The sequence below is a fragment of the Mustela erminea genome, chromosome 17 (genome assembly GCF_009829155.1).
Source record: "Mustela erminea isolate mMusErm1 chromosome 17, mMusErm1.Pri, whole genome shotgun sequence".
Lineage (NCBI taxonomy): Eukaryota > Metazoa > Chordata > Mammalia > Carnivora > Mustelidae > Mustela > Mustela erminea.
This window is the reverse complement of record NC_045630.1, coordinates 40,276,696-40,283,506: the sequence shown is the minus strand read 5'-3', so window position 1 is coordinate 40,283,506 and position 6,811 is coordinate 40,276,696.

Genomic DNA, 6,811 nt, shown 5'->3' with positions numbered 1-6,811 from the left:
TTGATTACACCTCATTAATAGCTTTTTTGATTTCAACTTGGTTAGATTTTAGTTCTTTTATTTCTCCAGAAAGGACTTTTATATCTCCCGAGAGGGTTTCTCTAATATCTTCCATGCCTTTTTCGAGCCTGGCTAGAACCTTGAGAATTGTCATTCTGAACTCTAGATCTGACATATTACCAATGTCTGTATTGATTAGGTCCCTAGCCTTTGGTACTGCCTCTTGTTCTTTTTCTTTGTGGTGAATTTTTCTGCCTTGTTATTTTGTCCAGATAAGAGTATATGAAGGGTGGCAACAACCCCAGGAGAATATGCTTTAACCAAATCAGAAGAGATCCCAAATCGTGAGGGGGGAGAAAGGGGATAAAAAGAGGTTGAGAAAGAAAGAAAGAAAAAACAAAACAAAAAACAAAACAAAACAAACAAAACAAAAATAAGAACAAAAAAAAAGAATTAAAAAAAGAAAACGAATAAAGAAAAGTATAAAAAAGAAAAAAAATATATATATTAGGTAAACTAGTTAAAAAATGTTTAAAAAAAGGGGTAAGAGTTAAAAAAAATTTTAGCAGAAGAAGAGAAAAAAATGAAAAAGAAAAAAAATTAATTAACTGCAAGACTAAAGAATCATAGGGAGAAAGCCATGAGTTCCATGCTTTGCTTTCTCCTCCTCTGGAGTTCTGCTGCTCTCCTTGGTATTGAAACCACACTCCTTGGTAGGTGAACTTGGTGTTGGCTGGATTTCTTGTTGATCTTCTGGGGGAGGGGCCTGTTGTAGTGATTCTCAAGTGTCTTTGCCCCAGGCGGAATTGCACCAGCCTTACCAAGGGCCGGGCTGAGTAAACTGCTCGGGTTTGCTTTCAGGAGATTTTGTTCCCTGAGCGCTTTCCGTAGAGTTCCGGAGGATGGGAATACAAATGGTGGCCTCCTGGTCTCCAGTCCGGAGGAGCCGAGAGCCTGGGGCCCCACTCCTCAGTGCGCCCGCAGAGAACAGCACCCAGCAACTCCCGTCTGACTGACCTCCGGCCGCGCTCCGAGCTCACCGAGCCTGCGACCCGTTCAAGGTAACCCCGAGCTCTGAGCTCACTGTCGGCTCTGTCTCTGTAGCCGGCTTCCTCGTTCTAATACCTGTAAGATCTGCGACACTCAGACACCCCCGATCCTTCTGTGACCCTGCGGGACCTGAGGCCACGCTGAACCCGTGTGGGCTTCACCCCAGTTTAGCCTCTGGAGAGATGTCCCTCAGCGGAACAGACTTTTAAAAGTCCTGATTTTGTGCTCCGTTGCTCCGCTGCTTGCCGGCCCCTCCCCCGGGGTCTATCTTCCCGTCTCTTTGGATTCACTTCTCTGCCGGTCCTACCTTTCAGAAAGTGGTTGTTTTTCTGTTTCTAGAATTGCTGTTCTTCTTCTCTTTGATCTGCCAATGGATTTGTAGGTGTTTGCAATCTTAAGATAAGCTATCTAGCTGATCTCCTGCTAGCTGAAGTAGTCTCAGCCTGCTACTTCTCCGCCATCTTGACTCCTCCTCTGATGCTTTCTCTTCTTTATGAAGGACATGTACAATGTCCTAATGGTAACTTGAAGGTTGTGACTGACTCACAGCATGAACTGATTGTGATGTCTTTTATTAAATTTCTGAAAATTGAATGTAGCTGACTCAGTAGTCCATGGTAATGTGGCACAGGGACAACATAGAGAGCTATAATACTTGGAAAATAAATGCATTTTTCTTGTAGTTTTAACTTCATCTCTAGAGATTTCAGGAAGAAAAGGGAGATTCAGATTTCAATGCCTTCTGCTATAGACTGAATATTTTTATTTCTCCAAATTTGGTATGTTGAAATCTTAACCCCACTATGGTGGAATTAGGAGGTGGGGCCTTTAGGAGGTGATTAGGTGATTAGGGTAGAGACTTTATAATGAAATTAGTGACCTTCTATAAGAAACCCCAGAAGACTCTTCCCTCCTGCCACATTAGGACACAACAAGAAGACAGCCAACAATGAACCAGGAAGCAGGTTCTCAACCACAACCCAGCCATGCTAGCACTCTGATCATGGATTTACAGCCTGCAGAACCATGAGAAAGAAATTGCTTTTGTTTATGAGTCACTTTGTCTACGGTAAACTGTTAACAGTAACTCGAATGGACTAATAAGTTCTGTGCAAAGTACTTTTTTTCTAGTAACAGAGTACCAACAATGACAGTGAGAGAGTGAAGGAGAAGTATGCTGTGACAGACAGCCCCTGGAGGGGACCCTACCCTTGAGTATTGAAAGGACCAGTGACTTGTTTGTAATCAAAAGAATCAGAAGGTGGTGATGGGTTATGATTCCTGTGGTTTATGTTCTAGAAGGTTCTGTCTTAGCCAACTGGAGTAAGAGATTCTTCTTAGGTTGATGAAGTAAGCAGTCATGTTGCAGAATCTCATGTGGTGGCTTCTAAAACCTGACAGGGGCCTACCGCTGACAGTCTGCTGAAAGCCCGTCCTTCTATCATACGGCAGCAAGGAGATAGATTCTGCCAGAAAACTGAATGAGTTTTCAAGTGGATTCTTTTCCAGTAGAGTCTTTAGGTAAAAATGAAGCCCAGCTGACCCCCTGATTGCAGCCTTTGAGACTCTGAGTAAGGGACCTAGTTAAGTCCTGCCCAGACCATTGACCCATGGGCACTGTGAGATAATAAATGTGTGGGTATTTTAAGCTGTTAAATTTGTTGTAATTTGTTACACAGCAATAGAAAACAAATGCATATTGGACTTCTGGGAGTGGAGTGCTGCTATAAAAAATAACCTAAACTGTAAGAAGGCTTTGGAGCTGGGCAGTGAGCAGAGGCTGGGAGAATTCTGAGGAGCATGACAGAGAACCTAATTCACCTTGAACAGATTGTTTATAGAAGCCTGGACTTCAAGAATGCGGATGGTGTGGCTTAGAAGGAAGAAAGGAACATATTCTCAGAAATCAGAGAAATGGAGATCCTTGTCTTGTAGTAGGAAACTTAGTGAAATGGTCTCTTGCTGTTGCAGGGAAGGCAGAATTTGTAAATAACTAAAATTATATAGAGAGCTAAGGAGATTTACAAGCAAAGGGATGAAGTCTCTTTTCTCTCTTGTAGTAAAATGTAAGAGGAAATAAATGATAAATAAACAAATTTAGGGCATAACTGTTTAAAAAAAAGGAACCAAGATTTGATGATTTGAATATTCCTACCATCAGTGGTGTTATTCACACCCACAGCTGATTTGGAGGATGAGATTTGGAGCTCTAAGTTGGTGCATCACAGGAAGAGACTCTTGGATCTTGGGGGCAGTGAATATATTTTTGCCTATGGGAGGGACATAAGTAATTGCTGCCATAGAGCCTACAGCGGATGATCCCTCCAGTGGTCCCCATGTTCATATCCTGTATAACCCCTTACCCTAGAGTGTAGGCAGGGACTGTGAGTTTCTTCTAACTAACAGAATATGGCGAAGTTGATGAGATGTCATTCCTGTGATTATATTATGTTATATAAGACTCTGTTTTAGCAGAATAGAATAAAAGACTCTCCTTGCTGGCATTATAAAAGCAGCAGCCATATTGAGGAATAAAAGCCTGCCTGAAAGGAACTGAGGGTGGTCTCCAGCTGACAGCCAGCTCAAAGCTAGGATCTTCTGTCGTACAATCTCTAGGAAATGAATTCTGGCAACAACCTGAATGATCTTGGAAGTGGACTTTTCTCTCATCCAGCTTCTAGATGAGAATACAGCATAACAAAACTGTCATAAATGGAGCCACTTAAACAGCATAGGCTTATGATCTTAGTTTCTGTAGATGGAGAGTTCTGACACACCATGGTAGGATTCTCTACTGAAGGTCTCTCAGGGTGGAAACCTAGATCTCGGTGGGACTGGTCTCTTATCTGGCAGGTCTAGGGAAGAATTTACTTCCAGTCTTGTTCAATTGCTGGCCAAGTGCAGTTCCTAATAGCCTACCACTGAGGTCCACATGTCCTTGGTGGTCGTTAGCCAGGTCCCACCCTGAGCTCCTAAAGACTGCCCACATTTCTTGTCAAGAAAATGATGGTAAGAACGATTCTTCTTCTGTTCCTCTATTTTGGAACCCTTTGCATGCTTTGAATCCCTGGCTTCCTCTTTGTGATCAGTGGGAGAAAGCTCTCTGCTTTTAAGGGTCCTTGTGATCATATCAGGCCTACCTATATATTTCCATCTTGTTGTTTTAAAAAATTTGTTTATTTGTTTGAGAGAGTGGGAGGGACAGAGAGAGAGAGCATGAGCGGGGGAGAGGGAGAAGCAGATTCCCCACTGAGCAGGGAGCCCAATTTCAGGCCTGATCCCAAGACCCTGGGGTCATGATCTGAAACAAAGGCAGTTGTTTAACTGACTGAGCCACTGTGATTGTATCAGGCCCACCTAAATATCTAAATGTTTATGGCCACTGTTCCGTTATAGTATAGCATGGTCATGGGAGAGCTATCACATCATATTCTCAGATTCCTGGAATTAAGATGGTACATCTTTAGGAGACCATTTTAGAAATTCTGCCTATCACTGCATCTTCAGAAAACAGGGAAAATTGTTATCTTTACAGAAAAAAAGAGTTGGGGTGTTTTTGGCAATGTTTGTGTTTCACAGGGGTAATTAATATAAGCAACACATGTCATATATCATTTTAATTTTAGTATTTCTATTAAGAAAACAGTGTAATTCAGAAAGCCTTTCTTTTCTGAGCTCAAAATAGTTACAGTTTGTATCATGTATTTGTACCGGCAATATTTCTAGTTCATTAGGTCCATCAACAATAGAAGAATTGTTCTTACCATCATTTTCTTTTCTCTCACCTCCCATTCAGATTAAAAGACAACACCTTCTATGGGGGATTCAGTTAGATGAGTTATATAAAATAATTGCTTTCTCTAAGTTTTAAGACAAAGTGTTCCAAATAGCAAAGAGTCTTTTTTTTCAGCCCAGTCCCCAAAGAAATGCACTTTCCACGCCCTCCCCTCCAAATAGTCCTCTTTTTTCAGTGGCTTAAGCTCCCCTGAGCCTTTCTGCTTCATCACTGCTCCTCATGATCGGGGTCCCCCACAGGATTTTGTACCCTGAGAGAGGGATGCCCATTCCTTGGCACAAAGGTGCCATCCTCTGGCTAAACTCTACCTGTGCTCCAGAGACTGAACCTGCCTACAGTGGAAACCTTTTTTTTTTTTTTTTTTTTTTTTTTTTTGAGTCATCGACCCAGAGGGGTAACTCTGGTAGTAAAAGTGGTAAAAACTAATATTTAAGCATACTTACTTAATGTCAGGCCCTAGAGTATGCACACTACTTAACAAACATAACCATGAGTTAGGTGCTGTCTTTATCCACATTCTACAGTTGATGGAAAGGAGGCTTAAGCAGGTTAAGTAATTTTACCACAGTCACACATCTTGTTCTTGGCAGAGAAAGGACTTGAATTTCCTGCATTTGATTCCAAAAACACATGCTCTTAAATACGCTGCTCTACTGCCTCTCTGTTCATTTGCCCATTATGGACATTCTTAAAATTAAAAAAAAAAAAAATTATGGTTTGGATAGACTTTACATTCAGTGGATGAGGAAACCAAGGCCCAGAAATTTAACGTAAGTTGGTCACATTTGCATAGCTATTTAGGAGAAAAACCACAAAGGAAACCCAGATTTCTTTATACTAACCTGAGCAAGGGTGGTAAACGGGGAAGGAGGGAGAAAGAGAGAAAAGGAAACTTACGAGGACTAGGAAATCAAGAATCAAAACTGCTTAAGTAATTCTGTGCACCTCACTGCAGTAACAGTTTGTAAAACAATAAAAGTCAGAAGTTACTTTGTGCAACAATTATTGATGGAATCACTTCCTGAACTATTTTGCTTTTTACTTGATACTAAAGACAAGTTACTAATCAAGAATCTTTGGCTACACAGTTGTCTTCCAAATAACAAGACTGGACTGGGATAATAGAAGAAGGTGAAAGAAGGTATATATTTAAATTGTAAGCTCCCAAAATTAATCTGCAAGATCCTTTACCTGCAGCTCAGAATTGTTAGAAAATCTTCTTGGGCACCTGTCAGGACTCTGAACAAGGCAAGGAACTAGATGATCATGGCATGCAAAAAGCATTTAAACAAATTAGTACATAGTAGAAAAGGATAGAATGCTTTCTTTATAAGTTTTATATTGAAATCTTCTATTAAGGCCTAAATTCACTTAGGTCTGAGGTCTGCTGGGTTACTAACCATGTCAGGTCAGAAGAAAATGCAGTTAGTAATTTTCCAGACTCATGTATCTATATCTATCTATATCTATGTATTTTAAAGATTTATCAATTTATTTTAGAGAGAAAGAGAGGGAGAGTGGGTAAGCAAGTGGTGGGGAGGGGCAGAGGGAGAGAGAGAGGAAGAGAATCTCTAAGTATGCAGCTGGACCTGGGGCACGATCTCATAACCCTGAGATCATGACCTGAGCTGAAACCAAGAGTCAGACACTTAACTGACTGTACCACCCAGGCACCCCACATATATGTATTTTTTAATCTAAAAAAAGTATAGTGAAAAAAGAATCCCTGGCATATTTAAAATACTTTGACAATTCTGGAATTTTAAGAAAGCCTTAAATATTTTGAGATTGGTCCACGTAAGTCAGACCAGTCAATTCACAATTTATAACTTGTGTTTTGAGTAGGGCTAGACATAGAGGCCCCTGAGGTATATAAAATATAAATTATATTCAGAGATTAAGGAAATGGCCCTCCACCTTCTAGCCAGGAAGTAGCAGAACCAGGACTGCAAGACAGGAACATCT